The sequence below is a fragment of the Pinus tabuliformis genome, chromosome 2_1, assembly GCF_031772625.1.
Source record: "Pinus tabuliformis cultivar Carrire ecotype Pingquan chromosome 2_1, CPIR1, whole genome shotgun sequence".
Lineage (NCBI taxonomy): Eukaryota > Viridiplantae > Streptophyta > Pinopsida > Pinales > Pinaceae > Pinus > Pinus tabuliformis.
The window spans coordinates 426985922-427008950 of NC_142299.1; positions in this window are offsets into that span (position 1 = coordinate 426985922).

The window sequence follows — 23029 nt, forward strand, 5'->3', positions numbered from 1 at the left end:
GTTTTCTTGGTCACAAGAGGAATATGGAGCAAGATAGCTACATATGAAACAACATTCAAGCTAAATGGAGATGGATTGAAAGGCTAAGGAATGAGAGGCAATTAAGAATCTCTCATTCAGCTTAACAAAGGGAAGGTGAATGAGCTCTATCTAGGAGTAGTAAATAATCCCTAGATAACTATCAAATATGGGTGAATTAGGTGAAATATGAGCCAAAGGGAATTCATATTCATTACCAATTCAGATGAAAACATAACGAAACAATAGAAATTGAGCATAGAGTGTAGTTAAACAAAGTCTACGCTATTCATTTTTCCTGCTATTTTAGAAGGTGACATATATATGATATGAGCATATATCAATGGAGAACAGAGGTAGGAAACACTTATTGAGTCATGTTGCAGCACAAGAATTCCATAATTCACTCTTCAAAACATTAATAACACAGCAAACAGTCAGTCGTCCAAGCTTTCAGCAGTCTTTGATTAAAGAAACCATCAAACATACAGAGCGAGTCTCTAGTGGATTGAATCAACCAACCCCTTAAAACAGTGCAGAGGGCGGTATATAAAGAAAAATATTTACAGACTTGCCCTTGAACAGATGTCAAGGGAGAAAAATATCCCAAAATATCTCAAAACAGATATAAAACCGATCTGTGGAAATCAATGCTATTAGTCCTATTCTATGCTGGAAATAAATGTAAACATATCAACTTGAGGCACGCTGGGAGGCAGCGACCTCCCAAAATGATCACTCAAGACTGCGCATTGGGCCTGCAGCCTCACAAAATGAATTAAAAATTATCCTCTGAGCTATGCGTTGGCCTCATGGCCATAACTGCGGATGGGGCTCAGTAATACTGCTCCAAAATGTGGCTGGATGCATTGTTCTTCAAAAAACTGTTCCTTGAATCCTTCTTTGCGCCCTCAAGTGGCTTTAAAGCCAAAATTTATGAGTGGGTGAGTCTTTTATGGCCCAGGACTATTTGTTGACTTTTTTGTAGGCATTCATGACTTCATTTGCTTTAAAAATGCTTCACTGATACTCTTTGCCGCTTCCTTGATATGCTTTGGCATGCACCTGGTCTGCTTCTTGGCTTCCGAATGCCTTAACTGTCAAATCGACACTCTATGGATGTTGTTTGGCCCTCTGTTGCCTTAAGAGCTGTTATCGGCCCTTGCCGATCCAAAAATGCTTCAAAACTGATAAAATGCTGCAAAAACTGAGGAAAAAGGGGCTCTGGAGGTACGCCGAAGAGAAATCCCTGCATTTGGATGTGTTTTGACCTAGAGCGATTTCAAAAAAACTAAGGAAAGCATCATTCCTTTGCAATTGGGCGGGCGCGGGCACCGCATGAACATACTCCAACAAATGCCCTTTTCCCTTTAAAACAGGCGGAAAGCCTGAAAACATGAAAATTCATTGAAATTTTAGCGCTGGCGGGCACTGTTCAAAATATTAAATCGTGGCCGTTGGATCCCGCGCCTGGCGCTAACTCGGCGGATCGGCAGATCGGCGGTCCCAACATACAAAACCTCCGACGAGCGATATAGAGGGTGGACCCGAACTGCTTATAGGCCCACTTTTATTTGAAATCGGGTCCGGCCCATCGGCGAACCCAATCGGCGGATTTCATAATGGAACCGGTCCGCGGACCCGAAAACTATATATGCCGCATTTTTTGCTATTTCGGCTCCGCCAGTCGGAGCCATATATGGGGGCGCTACGATACGATCGGGGCCATTGATCTGAGGGCCCGATCCAATGGCTCTGGATCAATCGGCATATCGCTAATCGGCGGGGCGGAGGGTGTGGCCCATATGAATTGAAGCGATGCGATATTGTGTTATATGCGATCAACGCGCGATGCGATAATATATAATATATATCAAATGAAACATTTGCGATACAAAATATATATCGCATCGGCGGTAGGGCGGGGTGAATGTAATATGTGTTGGGCGTATTGCGAAACGCCGATCCGCCGATATGCGATCGGCGATAAACCTTTTGGCGCTGAACCCATCGCTCATGCAAATAATGCCAACACTTTAACATTGCCTGACCTCCGACAGCGATATCGCGTCGGAGGGAGGGTCATGCATTCGGAGGAGTCTATTTGATGTTTAAAACATATGTTTGCCCCCTCCCGATAGCGATATCGCATCGGAGGGGGCCCAAATGAAGCCCATTACCAATCGGACCATGATTTTTGGAAAAAAGGTAAGTTTTGTGAAGTCGGAGGGGTTTCCTTTAGAGTTTGGCATGGATTATAAGGCATCGGAGGGGGTCCGATAGCCCAAAAAGGAGGAATTTTCATGCATTTGAGGGATTTTCATGGTTTTTTGCATGATTTTTGGGATTTTCATGCCTTGGAAGGAGTCCAAAGGCACTCAAGAGGAATTTTATGCGGTTTGAGAAGGGTTTTAAGGCCAAACAAGGGGTTTATGCCTTGAGAAGGTAAAAACAAAGCAAAAAGGATGGTTTTTATACATTTGAAGGGAAATCTATGCTTTGGGAAGGAGTCCCAAAGCATTTGGGAGGTTTTATGGAGTGATGAGGGGTTTTATGCATCAGAAGGAGTCCAAAATGCATGAGAAGATGGTTTGAGGGGGGAAATGAGGGCTCTTGCTAAGTTTCAGGTAAACTTAGCAATTCCCAGGCACACTTATGGTTATTTTTCAACCAGGGGGAGGGGATAAGTATATAGGGAGTTATTAACATTGTTATAGTAAGGGGAGGGGAGATAGATAGGGAGTTACATAGTAAATTTAGTAGTTAACATGATAATGATAAGAAAAAGCGCTAAGTATGAGATCTTAGGCTATTAAGGGGGAAAATGACTCATAGAGGAAGTATGGACATTCCTTGAGTAAAGAAGATCTTTACCAAGGCAACTGATATGAAAATGATGAGACTAAGAGATATCAAGCAGATCTTGACCTCTTTAGGGGAAGATAGTGAGTGATTTGGGGAAGAGGAAGAAGGGGAAGTTAGACATGCCTCGTTTGAGCTCCTTCAAATGGAAAACAGCCTCATTCTTGAGATGTGAATAGATATGACACTTGAAAATATGAAATGGATCACAAGCCATGACTCTGCAACCACAAAGCTACCTACCCGGCCTACTCACCTAGCATTTTCTCTTCCTTTTGGTTTGGGTGCACTTGAACTAGCATACCCAACTTTTCATTCTTTTCTTCTTGATGTCCTCCTATCTAAATCTACACTTATTGGATACAGGGGCTCAGATTAAGCTGTTGAGCACCCTTGTTTCTCTACCTATCTACAAATCTGCCAAGATTAAGCTGTTTGGATAGATATCCATTCTCTATATTCTACAACAAGAAATTGAAACCTAGGGAAGCCAAGATTAAACTGTTTGGCCTTCCCTTAATTGAAAATTCTTCAAAATGGAATGACTCATCAAAATTGGAATACAGCAGTGGCACTTAGACTAGCACACTTTCATGGCCTCTTCTTTGGCCTCTTAAGGAAATATGGAACATTGCAGCATGCAAAGTATGACATATTTGGCATGTAAAAATGTCGATCATGAAAGATGAATACCTGTTGCAACAGGAGGCTAACAATGGCTCCACTTGGGGATGGCTTTTCCTTGTGAAAAGCCAAGAACAGCAGGTCAGACTGCCTTGATCTTCTATTGTTGCTGTGGACTGAAAAATTTCTTTGTGCTGGCTGCTAAAAGACTGGAATTTTGAGATCTAAACAGTACTTTCCTCAACTGAATTACTGTGAACTATATAGCATTGCCTACTTTCTTCTGCGTGCTTAATGTTATGTACAATGTTGCCTGAGCACTGCCCTTTGAAATAGATCCAAAACATGGATCAAAACTGATGTATTTCCCTTATTTTTTCTTTGACCAAGGGTGTTGATATGAAACTAAAAACGCTCCTCTGTTTTGATACTATTGACTGAAGTGGGAAGCTTGATTGTAGAACTTCTAACTGAATTTGATTTGATATAACAACGCTGCTTTGTCTTGTTCTAAGTGCTCTGTATATAGCTGAAACTGCTTGTTCCTTTCGTTTTGAAACCGTTTCAAAACATGGATAAAAGGAGCATTTTCTCTTATTGGCTGCCACATGATTTAAGCTCGAACTCTGAACGCAACCTCTTTTAACTGAATCGCTATAAAATACAGCGCTGCTTTAGATTATATCTCAATTGGCCCTGAGCACCCTTCTGTCATTTGTTTGAAAACAAGGATCGAATATGGATAATTTCTCTTTGAAATCAATTTCACAAGAATAGAGAGATGGGTGCTGCGTTTTATTGCTCCTCTCACTCAAAACTGTGCTGCGCACTTATGCCGAAACCAATGCAAAAAACAGAGCTTTGTAATGGATGACTGCCTTGCTCTGTCTCCATAACTTTGTTGCTCGGTTCCAAGCAATCGGATTGCTTATACAAACATAAAAAGGAAAGCGCTGACATATATACAAACACTAATATACAATTATATACATAGGGGCATTGTATCCCTTAAAAGGGATCTCTATAATGTTTCAACATTCGGCCATTTATAGGGCCTTCTTCAACTGTGCTGTCATCTCTAGATTTGAGAAAATACGTGTTATTGCCCTGCATAGTGCTGATAACAAATGGGCCTTTCCATAAAAAATTGAACTTTGCATGCTTCCCCTTGTCTTCTCTTTGTGAGTCCCACCTTAGAACTTTGTCACCAATGTAAAAATCCTCAGCCTTGGTCCTTTTGTCAAATGCTTTCTTCAGCCTCTCTTGCACAATTTGAGCTCTGTCATACACTTGCTCTCTGGTTTGTTGAAGATGAATGGTCTGATTTATTCTTCGTTGAATATCATTTGGTTCTGCCTGAACCTCTTGTAACAGATTCATAATGGAAATGCCCAAAGAAGATGGAAACCTGGCCTCCATATCATATACTAGCTCATAAGGGCTCATCCCAATGGATCTCTTTGTTGAAAGTCTGTCTGCCCATAGGGCATTTGTGAGCTTTCTATGCCAGTTCTTCTTGTTTTCTTCTAATATCTTCTTGATAATACTAATCAGGCTCTTGTTGGATGATTCGGCCAAGCCATTACCTTGAGGGTAATAGGCTGTAGAGTGGCCTAAGGTGATATGAAATTTATGGCAAAAACTGATCATTTTCTTGGATTTGAAGGCAGCAGCATTGTCTGTAATGATCTTTTTAGGGCAGCCAAATCTAGAAAGGATGTTGGTCTCAAGGAATTGGATAATGATGGAGTCATTGGCCTGCCTACATGGGATGGCTTCAATCCACTTGGTGAAATAGTCTGTGGCTGTTAGAATCCACCTATGCTGGCCTGAGGAAGAGGGATGGATTTCTCCAATGAAGTCAAGACCCCATTGTTGAAAAGGCTTCTCAGTTGAGATGGGCTTAAGAGGCAAAGATAATAGCTTTCTTTTGCCTTCGAAGATTTGGCATTTGTGACATGAGATAGAAAACTTCTTTACATCTGCAAACAAAGAGGGCTAATAGAAACCAGCCCTTAAAATTTTATCAGCAGTGGACTTCCAGTACAAATGTCCTCCACAGTCCCCTACATGGAATTCTTTCATGACATTGTTAGTTTCATTCATGGTCAAACAATTAAGCAATATGCCTTCATGATTTTTCCAAAATAAGCCACCATCTAAGACACAAAATTTTAAAGCTTTCATTTTCAAAAATCTTTTCTTGGTTCTAGACAATCCTGGGGGAGCAAACAAGTTTAACAATACAAAGCATATATCAACATACCATGGGGATTGCAAAAAGGTTTCACTGATCTGTGGAGTCGCCAGCTCCTGTTCATTGTCCAGTTGGTTAATGTCTAAGGCTTGAAAATTTGTTTCGGACATCAGTTTGGCTAAACCTTGTCCCTTTATCAGCTTGGTGGGATTTATCTCAATGTCATACTCAAGGATGTTAGCAATCCACTTGCCTCTTTTGCCTTCTAATCCCTCTTGAGTTAATATGTCTTTTACAACAACATTTGGGACATAGGCAATCACATGTGAATATAATATGTAAACTCGGAAACCTTTGATTGCTTTAACAAGGGCATATGCTTGTTTCTCCATGATTTGGTACTTCAAAGGGGCATCCCTAAGGTATTGGCTGAAAAATGCAATTGGCTTTTCATTTCCTTGGTCATCCTTTTGCAAAAGGACAACAGCTATGGTGTGATCAGATGCAAATGAAAAAATGATGAAATCTTTGTCAAATTGTGGACTGGTGAGGACAGGGGCTTGGGTTAAGGCAGCTTTGATACTCTCAAAGGCTTGCTTGGTTTCAAGAGACCATTTTACCTTGGCATCCTTCTTTAACATGTTGCTTAACAGTCTTATCAGCTCGGCTAGATTTGGGATAAATCTCCTTAGGAAATTGATCTTTCCTAGGAATGCTTGCAATTCTTTGATGTTTCTTGGATAGGGTATTTGGAGGATGGCTTGAATTCTTCCAGGATCAATTCTAATCCCATCTTTTGAAATGATATGGCCTAGTAATTTTCCTTCTTCAAGGCCAAATAAAGACTTCTTGAGGTTTAGGGAAATGCCATATTTCCTACATGTTAGGAACACCTGTCTTAGGTGTTTTAGGTGCTCTTGATCAGATTTGGAGAAAGGGGTAAGGTGATCAAGATAGACAACCAAGAAATCATGGATTTCCTTGGCAAATGCAATGTCCATGGCCCTTTGAAAGGTAGCACCAACGTTTTTAAGTCCGAAAGGCATCTTCGCATATTTAAATGTTCCCCACGGTGTTGTAAAGGCTGTCTTGTCTTGGTCATACGGGTGAACAAGTATTTGATTGAAACCTGAAAAGCCATCTAGCAAAGAGATTCTAGATGACCCCACTACTCTTTGTAGGATATGGTCCATCTTTGGCAATGGGTAGTGATCTTTAAGGGACACTTGGTTTAAGTTTCTCAAATCTACAGAAAGCCTAATCTCACCTGTTTTCTTTCTTGTGGGAACAAGATTGGATACCCATTCCGAAAATCTAATGGGTGCTATGATACCAGCCTCAAACATTCTTTTCACTTCTTTCTCAATCAAGGGGAGAAGCACAGGATTGATTCTCCTTAGTTTCTGTTTGAAGGGCTTTTGATTTGGCTTTAAGGGAATGGTATGTTGAATAACTGAGGTGTCATAGGACTTCAAGTCCTCATAACTCCAAGCAAACACATCTTGAAACTCTTTGAACAAATCCACATACTTTGGTTTTTGATCAGGTGGCAGATTTTTGGACAATTTAATCATTTTGGGCTTCTCTGCTGTCCCAATGTTGTATTCTTCTATGGTAGCGTTTAAGGGCTGCATCTTAGGCTTTTTGGGGACATCATTAGCATCAAACATATCTTCTAATGGAGTGAGGCCAGCGGGCAGAAAGTTGTCCTTTAAATCAATGATTTCCGCCTCTGTTTTGGCTATTTCCTCCAAATGCATCTGTTTCAGCTCTTCTATGTTTGTGTTGTCAAAAATAGTTTGGTGTAGGATTTGTTTTGCTGTTACAGCTGTTACAGCCTGCTAATTTTCGCTTAGATGTTGTTATGTGTCATCCATGGCATCTTCATCAATGTTTATATTTGAAAACTCTTGCTGCAAGGTAAGAAAATTGTTGATTTGAGCATCATCCTCAAACACTTGCCAATCTTTGATATTGTTAGGGACAGTAGGCCTGTGCTTTATCTCAGCAGTAAAGTGGTGATTCGGCTCAAAGGGGAGCTTGCAAGTGCTAGAAAAAGTAGCTAGACTATGAGCATGTATGTTATGGCTTCTAGAAATTTTGGCAAGCTTGGTTTCAGTGAAGGAATTGAGTATTTCTGTGGTAGAAGACCTATAGGCTCTCAGCCTATTGTCATTTGTGACAAAGTTGCCTTTTATTTGTTGGATGATGAGGTCGGAGTCACCTAGAATGGAAACTTTGGCAGCTCCTAGAGCTTTGAGCAGTTTAAGGCCTAAGAGGAGTGCCTCATACTCGGCCATGTTGTTGGTGCATTTAAAATTCAATCGGTAAGCATGACCCTCTGCATGATTGTTATGTGTATTGTGAATCCATACACCTGCCCCTGCTCCTAACTTGTTAACAGAGCCATCAAACTCTAAATACCATGTGATTTCTTGCTTGTGGTTAGTATTAAGAGTTTCAACCATTTTAGGATTGGGCAGATTTGAAATTTCTGTTTGGGGAGGTTCTTCTAGTATGCTGGTTGCATTGGTTGTTTTGACAGTTTCATGAGTATGGGAAACTGATTCTTCATTGATGCATGTTTCTTGTTCTAAAAGCAAAGGCTTCTCATCAATGGGTGGGCAGCTATCATCATTGAACATATAAAGGAATCCATATCAGAATGGATTGAGTAAATTGGAAAGTTTTGGGGCTTTTCCTCACTACTTACCACATATTTCATAAGTGTTTCCCTATACAGTCTCTTTGGTTGCCCAAAGACTGATATGGTGGCATAAGAGAGGTCTAGTTGGAGAGACCCTTGGAGTTTTGCTCCCCAAGATCTTGATAATAGCATGCCATACTTTGGTGGAATGTCAGCAACCACCACATCCATGAGGATTGTCTTGTTTGGGTATTGGACTAAGGAGACACATAAGTCTTTGATAAGGCCTAAACACTTGACTTGACTTGAGTCAAAGGAGAATAGATCTTTGTATGGCCTAGTGAAATCAAGGTTTAGCTTCTCCATCACAGCTTTGGGCATAAGGTTGTGTGAAGCACCTGAATCAAACATAGCATTGTGCAACACTTTATCATGTATATGCAAACTGACATAAAAGGGTAGAACAGATACATATGTTGATTTTCCATTAACTTCTGGTCTGAACAGCAGCTCAGGCTGATGATCAAGAACATTCACATCATCCTTATTCTCTGGGATTTGCAGTGATCTTTTGATTTGCTACCTATACACATCATGTTTAGCAAGTTCAGATAAAGGGACAGATATCTTAAGTTTGCCAATCTCTGCTTCTAAGTTAAATGGTTTCTCCAATGGAGTCTTTGTCTTGGCAATAGCAGATTTCCCCTTTTCAAGTGTATTTTCTGCGTTTTCCTTTTGATTATCAGCGTTATGATGAGTGATACCTTGCGGTATTTCTATTTTAGGAGGGCTTTTTGGAACGCTGTTCAAGTTCTCTTTTGAGGAAGAAGGTAGCAGAGGCTGATCATTAGAGGGCTGCATGTCTGGTGTGTCTGTTATATCCTCTATTGTGACTCCTTTTGGATTTGGGACTGTTTTATCAGCAGTTTCAATGAGGGAAGCCTTTTCTTTGATCTTCTTGGGCCATTTGGTATCACTTGGTTTAACCTTTTCAGGCACATCTATGGTTCTTGTCCTCAGCTTATACTGTTTTTGGACCTCACAAACAGCTGAATCATAACCTTGTTTATAGTAAAAAGACTCACCAGACTTAGTCTGAAATTGATTAAAGTCATGCTCATCTTGGTCTTGTTGGGTTAGAAAAATTTGTTGCTCACCCTTTAGATCCATCAAGTTCATGTGAGTGTCTTATATGGGCTCACTAGATGTGGATGCTTCAGTATAGTTCTCTTGGAAAGGAGGCCTTATATCATGGTCGGGGCTAGACCTACCAGCGTTTGTGTTCTGAGTTTTCCTGAAATTTGGGTTCCTTATGGTATTGGGCTGTTGTCCTTCCCATGATGATTTCCTCTCAACACTCTCTACTCTATCTCCCAGCCTATGCATGCCACTGATAATGGCATACAACTTTTGATCTAAGGCTGAGAGTTCTTCCTTGAAGGTGGTTCTTCTCTCAGTTCTAGCTCTATTTCTTTTGGCAATTAAATTTGCTTCTATGCTAACAGCAACATTTTGCATGTCTACAAGGCTTTGAGGGGCTCTTTCCCTTAACTGATAAGCCATGTCAGTATCAAAACCATTAGGGAATTTATGCAAAGCAAGATCAGGTGGAGGTCTTAAGTTCTGTGGTATTGCACTATAAACATTGTTAAATCTTGCACAATAGTCTAAGACAGCCTCTTGAGGACCTCTTTTGATGGTGTCATATTCAGATAATATGTGCAAGGGGTCTTTCTTCTTCTCCCATCGGTTGGTAAATTTCTGGTAGAGGGCATCAGGGTTAGCTATGGAATTGACTGGGAGTGTTCTAAACCAAGTCCTGACATCACCTGTCAAACTTTGGACAAAAATTTTCATTCTTACAGCATCCTTGTCTATTTCATAGTTCTCAAAGTAATCTTGCATCTTCTTGGTATGCTGAAGGGCTGTGTAAGAACTAGTACCATCAAAATATGTGATTTTAGTTTGGTAATCCTGAGGCATAGCCCCTGGATTTGCAGGCAGCTGTAAAGGTGCATATCTATTCGCCATATTTATAGGGATAAATGGAACAACAGGGATAAATGGAATGGCTGGAACAACCAGGATAATAGGAGTAGTAATGGTAGTATGTGCAGTGAATGGAGGTGTGGAAGGAGTGCTTTGAGAGGTGGATGATGAACTAGGGGAAGTAGGGGTTGAACGAAATAAAATTTTGACAGGGGTTGGAACACAACTTGGCTGAACTATTTTAGGACTAGAATCAACAAAATCTTCTCTTCGCACTAGCTTCCTGAGGTTCCTTGGGATTATATTCGGATTTTCAAAAGAAGCTGGGGGATTTGGGTCTGGATTTGACCTTGTATAACGTGAATTCTTCTTGGGAGCCAACTTCTAGCTTGTTTTTCTTTTTTTCTTTTTTTCGGGGGGGGGGGGGGGGGGGGGATTTTTCTAAGAATATATGGGTTAGAAAGAAACTTTTGAAGGTCTGGTTCTTTCCCAGTGGAGCTTTCCAACTTGATCTGTGAAATTATCTGATGATGTCCCCAGTTGAGTCACCATTATGTTATCACTCAGGTTGTCCCTAAGCTCCTTAAGGGATACGGCCGAGGTAACCACAAACCAATCTTTGGACTACAGGTGCTAGCCCACCTACAATCAGAGAGGGCTCTCTCTTAATGATTTAGCTTTGTTGATGATGATTTTAGGCTAGTTATTGAGTTCAAGGGGTTTTGTTTAAGTTTTGGTGGGAAGGATGATGCTTTCAAGTAGAGAGGTAGGTATAGTATGAGAGTTTCAAACCATTGGGCATGGAGTCAAGGAGTAGGACTGCTGGTGCGTTTTCTTGGTCACAAGAGGAATATGGAGCAAGATAGCTACATATGAAACAACATTCAAGCTAAATGGAGATGGATTGAAAGGCTAAGGAATGAGAGTCAATTAAGAATCTTTCATTCAGCTTAACAGAGGGAAGGTGAATGAGCTCTATCTAGGAGCAGTAAAGAATCCCTAGATAACTATCAAACATGGGTGAATTAGGGGAAATATGAGCCAAAGGGAATTCATATTCATTACCAATTCAGATGAAAACATAAAGAAACAGCAGAAATTGATCATAGAGCACAGTTAAACAAAGTCTAAGCTATTCATTTTTCCTGCTATTTTAGAAGGTGACATATATATGATATGAGCATATATCAATGGAGAACAGAGGTAGGAAACACTTATTGAGTCATGTTGCAGCACAAGAATTCCATAATTCACTCTTCAAAACATTAATAACACAACAAAAATTCAGTCCTCCAAGCTTTCAGCAGTCTTTGATTAAAGAAATCATCAAACATACAGAGCGAGTCTCTAGTGGAGCGAATCAACCAACCAACCCTTAAAACAGTGCAGAGGGCGGTATATAAAGAAAAATATTTACAGACTTGCCCTTGAACAGATGTCAAGGGAGAAAAATATCCCAAAATATCTCAAAACAGATCTAAAACCGATCTGTGGAAATCAATGCTATTAGTCCTATTCTATGCTGGAAATAAATGTAAACAGATCAACTTGAGGTGTGCTGGGAGGCAGCGACCTCACAAAATGATCACTCAAGACTGCGCATTGGGCCTGCAGCCTCACAAAATGAATTAAAAACTGTCCTCTGAGCTATGCGCTGGCCTCATGGCCATAACTGCGCATGGGGCTCAACAATACTGCTCCAAAATGTGGCTGGATGCATTGTTCTTCTAAAACCTGTGCCTTGAATCCTTGTCTACACCTTCAAGTGGCTTTAAAGCCAAAATTTATGAGTGGGTGAGTCTTTTATGGCCCAGGACTGTTTGTTGACTTTGTTGTAGGCATTCATGACTTCATTTGCTTTGAAAATGCTTCACTGATACTCTTTGCTGCTTCCTTGATATCCTTTGGCATGCACCTGGTCTGCTTCTTGGCTTCCGAATGCCTTAACTGTCAAATCGACACTTTATGGTTATTGTTCGGCCCTCTGTTGCCTTAAGAGCTGTTATCGGCCCTTGCCGATCCAAAAATGCTTCAAAACTGATAAAATGCTGCAAAAACCGAGGAAAAAGGGGCTCTAGAGGTACGTCGAAGAGAAATCTGTACATTTGGATGTGTTTTGACCTAGAGCGATTTCAAAAAAACTAAGGAAAGCATCATTCCTTTGCAATTGGGTGAGCGCGAGCACCGCATGAACATACTCCAACAAATGGCATTTTCCCTTTAAAATAGGTGGAAAGCCTGAAAACATGAAAATTCATTGAAATTTTAGCGCTGGGAGGCACTGTTCAAAATATTAAATCGTGGTCGTTGGATCCGGTGCGGGCCGATCCAACGGCTGGCGCTAACTCGGCGGATCGGCGGTCCCAACATACAAAACCTCTGACGAGCGATATAGAGGGTGGACCCGAACTTCTTATAGGCCCACTTTTATTTGAAATCGGGTCCGGCCCATCGGCGATCCCAACCGGAGGATTTCATAATGGAACGGGTCCGCGGACCTGAAAACTATATATGCCGCATTTTTTGTTATTTCGGCTCTGCCAGTCAGAGCCATATATGGGGGCACTGCGATACGATCGGGGCCATTGATCTGAGGGCCCGATCCAATGGCCCTGGATCAATCGGCATATAGCTAATCGGCGGGGCGGAGGGTGTGGCCCATATGAATTGAAGCGATGCGATATTGTGTTATATGCGATCAACGGACGATGCGATAATATATAATATATATCAGATATAATATATATCAAATGAAACATTTGCGATACAAAATATATATCACATCGGTGGTAGGGCAGGGTGAATGTAATATGTGTTGGGCGTCTTACGAAACGTCGATCCGCCGATATGCGATCGACGATAAACCTTTTGGCGCTGAACCCATCGCTCATGCAAATAATGCCAACACTTTAACATTGCCTGACCTCCGACAATGATATTCCGTCAGAGGGAGGGTCATGCATTCGGAGGAGTCTATTTGATGTTTAAAACATATGTTTTCCCCCTCCCAATAGCGATATCGCATCAGAGGGGGCCCAAATGAAGCCCATTACCAATCGGACCATGATTTTTGGAAAAAAGGTAAGTTTTGTGAAGTCGGAGGGGTTTCCTTTAGAGTTTTGCATGGACTATAAGGCATCGGAGGGGGTCCGATAGCCAAAAAAGGAGGATTTTTCATGCATTTCAGGGATTTTCATGGTTTTTTGCATGACTTTTGGGATTTTCATGCCTTGGAAGGAGTCCAAAGGCACTCAAGAGGAATTTTATGCGGTTTGAGAAGGGTTTTAAGGCCAAACAAGGGGTTTATGCCTTGAGAAGGTAAAAACAAAGCAAAAAGGATGGTTTTTATACATTTGAAGGGAAATCTATGCTTTGGGAAGGAGTCCCAAAGCATTTGGGAGGTTTTATGGAGTGATGAGGGGTTTTATGCATTGGAAGGAGTCCAAAATGCATGAGAAGATGGTTTGAGGGGGGAAATGAGGGCTCTTGCTAAGTTTCAGGTAAACTTAGCAATTCCCAGGCACACTTATGGTTATTTTTCAACCAGGGGGAGGGGATAAGTATATAGGGGAGTTATTAACATTGTTATAGTAAGGGGAGGGGAGATAGATAGGGAGTTACATAGTAAAGTTAGTAGTTAACATGATAATGATAAGAAAAAGCGCTAAGTATGAGATCTTAGGCTATTAAGGGGGAAAATGACTCATAGAGGAAGTATGGACATTCCTTGAGTAAAGTAGATCTTTACCAAGGCAACTGATATGAAAATGATGAGACTAAGAGATATCAAGCAGATCTTGACCTCTTTAGGGGAAGTTAGTGAGAGATTTTGGGAAGAGGAAGAAGGGGAAGTTAGACATGCCTCGCTTGAGCTCCTTCAAATGGAAAACAGCCTCATGTTTGAGATGTGAATAGATATGACACTTGAAAATATGAAATCGATCACAAGCCATGACTCTGCAACCACAAAGCTACCTACCCGGCCTACTCACCTAGCATTTTCTCTTCCTTTTGGTTTGGGTGCACTTGAACTAGCATACCCAACTTTTCATTCTTTTCTTCTTGCTGTCCTCCTATCTAAATCTACACTTATTGCATACAGGGTCAGATTAAGCTGTTGAGCACCCTTGTTTCTCTACCTATCTACAAATTTGCCAAGTTTAAGCTATTTGGATAGATATCCATTCTCTATATTCTACAACAAGAAATTGAAACCTAGGGAAGCCAAGATTAAATTGTTTGGCCTTCCCTTAACTGAAAATTCTTCAAAATGGAATGACTCATCCAAATTGGAATACAGCAGTGGCACTTAGACTAGCACACTTTCATGGCCTCTTCTTTGGCCTCTTAAGGAAATATGGAACATTGCAGCATGCAAAGTATGACATATTTGGCATGTAAAAATGTCGATCATGAAAGATGAATACCTGTTGCAACAGGAGGCTAACAGTCTCAACAATTTTTTCTCCTTTTTGGCCTTTTCTAGCTTCCTCTCCAAGTGGATATTGGCTCTTTCAAGCCATGACTCCCTATCGGCATTGATCTCTTGCTCCAATGAAGTGAACTCCACCCTCCTCCTTTGGGCAGCTTGGCGATTCTCTCGAATGTTTTGCAACTCCATAATCACGTGCTGGTCCTCAAGCTACTTATTCCTCTGCTCCAGGTACTGTATAGTCCATTGGGCTCTATCCAATTTGGTAGACAAGGCATCAATGTCCGCCTACTGCTCCTTAATGATTTCTCTAAGATTTTTGCTTTGCGGGCCCATATTGGTATCATCAACCTCAATGAGAATGAAATTAGTCTCCTGCTCACTTGATGGTCCTTCCTCCTATAGTGGTCTCTTGCCTTAGTCCTGAACCTACTTTGATGATGATGGAAGTGAGGCCCCTTCCATCCCAGGTGGAGATAACACTCACTTTGCTACTACAAACAACTGTCTCGTGCCCTTCTGATATGTAATGAACACCAGCATAGTAGAAGTCTGTGCCTCATGGACCTCATGCTGATAAGAAGGTCCACCTGTCTCATGCAAAGCCTCTGAAGGTCCCTGAGAAGCTTTGAAAAACTCACGAGAGATGAAGTCCTCCCAAGAGATGCCCTGTAAGCCAAGCTGATGAACGACCACAATTTTGATGAGAGCAAAGATGGTAAACATTGTTGAACTGCTGCTGAGGAGTCTTGTGCTGCACAAGGGTGGTCATTTTCTCTATGTTTTGGCACATGAAGTAAGGGATGTTCATCATCCGTACCCGGGTAAAATGCATCAACAACCTGATATGATAAGCATATAAGTGGGAGAACCGGCCCTCACAGCTGAAATTATTCATGATCAGTTTCATTAAAGGAGCATATTCATCCTTGAGGTACCGAAAAGGAAACACTCTCTTGAGCTGTCTCAAAAAGCCGGGCTTGATATACGGTTCATAATGCTACCAGTCAATTTTATGCCTCTTGTTCCATTGTTCTCCAATGTTGGGTATGCCTGTTGCTAGTGAAATGGATTCTGGTGTTAATGTGAAAGTGACACCAGCTAGAGTGGCTTGATTACCATGTAAATGCAGTACAAACAAGCAAGCCAACTCATGATGAAACTAAATGCTAGCAACTTTCTCACATAATTCATAACATGACTGATGTTGGAAACAAGAGATGGCAAGAGGGCAGGCCTGTAATTCAACAAGAGTGGTTGGTTCTTCTCTAATGTGTTTGCAACCTCTATGAGGCCTCCTGGGTGCATGTCCCTCTGTAGGTGAGTCACTATGGGTCTCCTCTTCATAATCATATGAAGGATCAGATGCCATGTCTGCTAATGGATAAACTTCCTTGGAGAAGTAGGTGCTGATATGTTAAACTGTCTTGAACTGTCTTTGGTGATGTGTTTGACCTCTGCCACCAAGGGAAAGCAGTGAAATGAGGGACTGTGGAGGGGTAATTTAGGGAAATAGGGAATAAGGGACTATTGGGGTAGGGTTATTTAAGGGAACAAGGAATTAGAGTGTAGTTTGGGAGCTTTTGTATACGACTAGGGTTTGGGAATTTACATTTGGGATTTTGGGAAAGGGAACTTGGGATAGGGGATTAGTGAATTTAGCGGATAGGGGAACTTAGGGAATAAGGGAATCAATGGAAAAATGCGGTAAGGGAGTGAACTTGGTGGCAAAACAGTGATCCAAACCCTAGGCAGCAACTTTCTTTGAGGAATTTCAAATGGTAGGGTTTGATTTCTTTAAACAATCACCATTCATCAACCACCATGACATAAGCACCAAACTTGGATAAAAAAACAATGATGGAGGCTCTACCTACTTGTAACAAGACAAATCCATGCATTTTGGGTGATTGGAGCAAGTTTTGGCAGTTTTTGTGTTCTCTGGCCGTGTGCACCGCGCATCCAGCCCAATGCGCCGCGCCCAACGTATGTGCCGTGCCCGTGCAAAATAAAATTGAAGTCTGACACCCAGTGCGCCGCGCCAGATATGTGCGCTGCGACTCCTACCCAGTGCACCGCGCTGGTAACTTGGAGCGATTTTCACCCAAACTTCTCACTTGCTCACCACAACCACTTTGCTTTGCTTTCTATTTGCTCTTGGAGTGCAAATGAGCTTTAAACATTTGGAGACATGATTTATACATGGAGCTTTTAGATTTTAATTTTGCCAAACCTAATTTCATAATGTTTTGTGAATGACTTTATTTTCAAACTTTGTTTTTTGGACTTTTTCACTTCATTTAAACTTTGTGATGAACTAAATGACCCGAGCTTTTCTTGTTTTGCAGGTGTTGGAACTACTGGGGATAAGGAAAGAAACCAGGGTGCAGATGGAGTGATATACAATGAAGAAAACAAAATTTCATGATTGTTGTACAATAAAAGCTAAATACTCAGTTTTTCGAACACTTGATGATGAATTTTATTGATGCTGGAACCTCCTCATGGTCTGCTCGTAATGAATGGACATTTTGGAGACCTTTTTTATGAAACCCTAATGAAACCCTAGACCTAAATGACAATAAAACCCTAAAGCAAGATCTTTGCAATCTTTAAGACAAGAGATGACTGTATATGCTTTGAAATGAACAAACATGAACCAGCAGGTAGATAACATGATGGAAACTGTAGGAGAAGACACTGCCGTCAGATGATCCATGTGCCTAATGGAATGGAGCTGACTGAGCGAGACACCTAATATGCAATGCAACAAGAGGATTTGATCTCTGATGGAGGGATGAAGATACCGACACTAACATTGGCTCCAATGGGGATGGTAGCTCCTTGGAGGTGCCAAGAACTACAGATCTCTGGGAAAGTAGGCAGTGCCTTCGTCCATTGGGCTATGGAGTCAATAACTTCAAAACACCCAAAAACCAATTACTATGAAACTTTGACTCAAGACTCATAGTTGAACTAACTAATCCAAAACTGAAACAAGACTCTCAAAAGCTAAAACTGGACACTCAGCTGAAACTATCTTTAAACTGACTGAAACAAAAAATGACTCAAGACTGACTTAACTGAAACAAGTACTTACAAAGATTTTAAATGGCAGCAGACCATCGAGATTTGAGAACTTCAAATCATGATGACAACCACCTGCCTACTGATGAAATATGTACAATCATGTGTAGTGAGCCTTCCAATGTAACCAATCCAGTAGATGGCTACATACTAAAATTCTGCTCTCACTTGTCCCGAGCAGGTAGAACGATGTAAATGTAGGCAACTCACAATAAGAACTGAAACCAAGGCTTATGCTAACGAACCAGGCAACATTCATCTTCTCTAGTGCTTGCAAAAGAATGTCAAAAGGATCTTGAAAGTCCTGAAGCACTAGCTTGGCTTGAGATCCAGCAGCAAAAATACAAGTACTCCCTTCATTCTGATCTGAAAGAACAACTGGTTGCCGAGTGATAGGAAGGCACAGAGAGGTATAAGCTTCTTCCATCTGAGTGTTAGCTGTAAATTCCTTGACCATGAGAAATTCTAGCATATTGTCTCTCTCAAGCTCATATTCCTCAACTTCATGGTCTAGGTCATTCTTAAACAGAAAACAATCTTCAAGATTATCAAACATGACAGCCTTATCATCTTCATGAAAGAAAATATTATCTGTTTGCTGATCTATAAAGCTAATTACAAGACTGTCATCATTTTCAAAAGAGGAAGAAGTTTCACCAACACCTTCTTGACCATGTGCACACTGCAGACCTGCATTAGCTTGAGCTGTAACCTGACCTTTTAGGAGTTGATCTATTTCATCTTCAGACAGAGGAGATAATACTTTTTGTTTTCTTTTGCTCAAGCAATTATTGTCTTCTTGAAATAACATTTCAAAACATGAAAAACCTGAATGACAGTCCAGATCTTCTGAAATTTGGAAACATTGTTGATCATCTTCATATGACATGGCAATCAAACTATCCAAATTATCATTTACCACTGAGTTATCGAAAGAAGATTTTTCACTTACTCGAACAAAGGTTTCATCTTGTTTTTCATAAAATGACTGGATTACCTCCTCATGAAGGCTTTGTTCAATAAATCTGTCTTTTTCATTCCTGATGATCTCAACAACAGAGCTCTTCTTCATGGGATTCTGAGCAAGGTTGCCTTGATCATCACGATCTGAATCTAGATATGAAATAACCGACTTGACTTTATCACATTCTAAGATTGAAACTTGACTTTCCTCAATGTTTTGTTCTTCTATGGACAGATCTGAAATAAAACCTTCTCTTTCATCATCTTCCATGGTAGTAAGATCTTGATCCAGCTACATATTTTCCTGCGCATCTTGATAAATATCCTCTTTATGATGCTGAAATGGATTTTCATACAGGGCTTCCATGATCTCATCATCCATGAAGTCATCATCTTCATAAACTTTCTCAAGATGTTCAATAAAACTATAAACATGTTTGCAACAGTTTTGAACTAAATTTAATGATGGATAAGATTCTTTATACCTCTCAAAGAACATGGTATGAAAATCCTTCAAACAGTAAATACAAGCAGGTGGCAAACTTTCATACCAAGATCGGGCTTCACCTTCCAGAGTGGCCATGAATATCTTCATCAAGCAATCTTCAGGAAAATCAACCTTCAACTTGTGAATATGTATGTGAAATCTAACCAGATGTAAAGCAGCATCCTTCCTATCATCATCTTTAAACATAGGCAAATTCCTTTGCCAATCTACCTTTGGAATTTTATTTGGAAAACCTGGAATGTGATCTCTGCTCATGGGAGCATACCTTCGATCCAGCAAAACCATTTTGATAACAATGAATTGACCAAGAAATTTTTCAGGCTACTGGTTCTTGAAGGGTAGAGTCGCCATAAAAATTCTGAACCTTGGGATTCTTCAACACTGGAGTCGCCAGGTGAATGATTTCAGCCTTCATATGTGTCTAACTGCTGTCCACCATCAACAATCAGATCTAACTTGATACATGTACTGGGGCAACTTGCAAGTTAGATATTCCGTTTATAAGACTAGACTGGAGATTGACTAAAGTAGCTTTTATCTACTTACGCTAATGCAAAGCAAAAGCGTTTCGAAGGTTACCTTGCTAATCTTCAGACACCGTCTGTAGTTTATAAAATGAAGAACACTAAAAAACAAACAATTTATTCCCCAGTATGGTCACCACTAAGTTAGAGCCTAGATTTACCTCAAGCTGAAAAGGTAGGATCCAAGACCAACATCAAACCACGCTCAGCGTGGTAGCTAGCCCTACCAGGTCAGTAGAGGGCTCTCTTCGGGTCAATCTCAGCAAATTATGATTGATGAGGGCTTGAGATGACTGAAATATCTTCTGAGCTTAGGCTAGGTATGAGTGCAAGAGATATTGATTGAATAAAAAGATGATTTGTTGGCTCAGATGGAAAGATAGATTTTGGGTGCAGGGATTGAGGCTCAGTCCTGCAAAGATCTCAATGGGGCAAGGTAGGCAATCATTTTGGAACTTAAATTTGAATGAGATGGAAGGAATAGACAGGTGAGGCATTGAAGAGAGTAAGAGCAACCACGGATCCTCCCCAAACAGCTGAAAACATCAAATAACTAAAGCAAACTTGAAGTAGAGCACTGTAATTTCAATGGATTCTACTTACACTCTTGCTTGTTTAGTTCAGAAGAAACAAAATAGAGAATGGCATACATAACACATAAGAAAATTCAAAATTATAGAGAAAATCACTGTACCAAGACAAATTGCCACATGGATCCCAAAGAGTGCTGCAAATCCTGGTCTCAATTCCTTAGCCAAAATGCTGATATGAATGTACAATCAAGCACAAGGCTTTCTCAAGAGTCCAACCATGCTAATGACTGAAAAGCAACATAATATAGACAAACATAGCTCATCCTTGCCTCTAGGGGTCGAGCTCACATGTTTAGGAGCTGTTCCAACTGATTCTAAACTAAGAACTAGAAACTAGGCAACATAACAACATGCCTCTAGAAACAAGGGAACTGATTCATTCAGTTTCAAACAACCTTTAAAATGATGAATCTACTTCTACAAGTGAAAATCTAACATATTTACATCATGATCCATCAATGTTCATCAAATTACATCACAAATTTTCCATTAGGAAAGTGAAAAAGTCAAACTAGACAAAGCTGGGCGAAAAATAGAGCAAAACTTGGTCAAACTGGCATTTTTTCCTCTATGTGCCGCGCCTAATTCTCTATGCATCACGCCTATTTGGACCCACTTTTGGAGGCCTTCCCGATGTCCAAATGAGCTCTAGGTGTGCTTTTTGGAAAGGTTTGCCTATCTACTTTCTAACCGAAATGTAATTCTTCAATTTGGCCTCCATTTGCCCCTCCAAAAGTCCATTCTTCCAACATGTCTTCTTGTGTGTCAAAATAGGGGCAGTGAGGTCATTTTTTGAGTGTTTTTTACCTTTTTGAGGGCTCAAAACCTGCCAAAATTTCTTGGACATAGGTAGAAAAGCATAATGTGTCATGCCAAATCCAAAAATTCTGAGTTTTTGTGATTTGGAGGCCCCTAGCAAAAGCGAGCGCCACGTGGCACAGCGCATAGGGCAGAAAAACCTGTTTTTGTGCCAAAAAATTTCCAAAATGCAAAAATTGCTCCAAATTTTTTGAAATTTGGGCTGAGACTTCTCTATCAAGAGCTATGTTGGGCCAAGGAAGCCTCGGCCAATATCTGAAGTCGATCATGCTCCTTTTGCCTCTTGGATGCCTTCTTCAATTTTTCCTTCAAACTCTTGATTCTCGCCTTGCAAACTTTGTTCCTTGCCATGTAATGAATAGCCATGTGTCTCAACAAGTTTTTCTCCTTTTTGGCCTTTTCTAGCTTCCTCTCCAAGTGGATATTGGATCTTTCAAGCCATGACTCCCTATCGGCATTGATCTCTTGCTCCAATGAAGTGAACTCCACCCTCCTCCTTTGGGCAGCTTGGCGATTCTCCCGAATGTTTTGCAACTCCATCATCACCTGCTGGTTCTCAGGTTGCTCATTCCTCTGCTCTAGGTACTGTATAGTCCATTGGTCTCTATCCAAGTTGGTAGATAAGGCATCAATGTCCGCCTACTTCTCCTTAATGATTTCTCTAAGATTGGTGCTTTACAGGCCCATATCAGTATCATCACCCTCAATGAGAATGAAATAAGTCTCCCGCTCACCTGATGGTCCTTTGTCCTAATGTGGCCTCTTGCCTCGGTCTTGAACCTGCTGTGCTGATGATGGAAGCGAGGCCCCTTCCACCCCGGGTGGAGATAACACTTGCTTTGCTGCTGCAAACAAGTGTCTAGTGCCCTTCTGATATGTAATGAACACCGGCATAGTAGAAGTCTGTGCCTCATGGCCCTCATGCTGATAAGAAGGTCCCTGAGAAGCTCTGAAAAAATCACGAGAGATGAAGTCCTCCCAAGAGATGCCCTGTAAGCCAAGCTGATGAACGACCACAATTTTGATGAGAGAAAAATGGTAAATACTGTTGAACTACTGCTGAGGAGTCTTGTGCTGCACAAGGGTGGTCATTTTCTCTATGTTTCGGCACATGAAGTAAGGGATGTTCATCATCCGTACCCGGGTAAAATGCATCAGCAGCCTGATATGATAAGCATATAAGTGGGAGAATCGGCCCTCACAGCTGAAATACTTCATGATCAGTTTCATTAAAGGAGCATATTCATCCTTGAGGTACCGAAAAGGAAACACTCTCTTGAGCTGTCTCAAAAATCTGGGCTTGATATACGGTTCATAATGCTGCTGGTCAATTTGCTGCCTCTTGTTCCATTGCTCTCCAATGTTGGGTATGTTGGTTGCCAGTGAAATGGATTCTGGTGTTAATGTGAAAGTGACACCAACTAGAGTGGCTTGATCACCGTGTAAATGCAGTACAAACAAGTGAGCCAACTCATGATGAAACTGAATGCTAGCAACTTTCTCACAAAATTCATAACATGACTGATGTTGGAAACAAAAGATGGCAAGAGGGCAGGCCTGTAATTCAGCAAGAGTGGTTGGTTGTTCTCTAATGTGTTTGCCACCTCTATGAGGCCTCGTGGGTCCATGTCCCTCTGTAGGTGAGTCACTATGGGTCTCCTCTTCATAATCATATGAAGGATCAGATGCCATGTCTGCTAATAGATAAACTTCCTTGGAGAAGTAGGTGCTGATATGTTAAACTGTCTTGAACTATCTTTGGTGAT